Raw genomic sequence first — 219 nt, 5'->3', positions numbered from 1 at the left:
GGGTCATCAGTGATGTGTCAGACACAGCGATGCTTGCTCCAGCTGCTGCGACAGCTCCTCAGGCCAAGCCAGCCATGTGCTCATCCCTGTCTCAGGGCTGGGCCAGGCCCCATGCAACTTCAGCACCATGGGTGGGAAGGAGAAGGTCACAGTGCCCCTGATGAAGGCTGCCCCAATGGGACTGGACCTCCTCCTTTTGCAAGGACGAGCTGGGGGAGG

The sequence above is a fragment of the Alligator sinensis genome, unplaced genomic scaffold (assembly GCF_000455745.1).
Source record: "Alligator sinensis unplaced genomic scaffold, ASM45574v1 scaffold1064_1, whole genome shotgun sequence".
In the NCBI taxonomy this organism is placed as follows: domain Eukaryota; kingdom Metazoa; phylum Chordata; order Crocodylia; family Alligatoridae; genus Alligator; species Alligator sinensis.
This window is presented reverse-complemented; position numbering follows the sequence as displayed.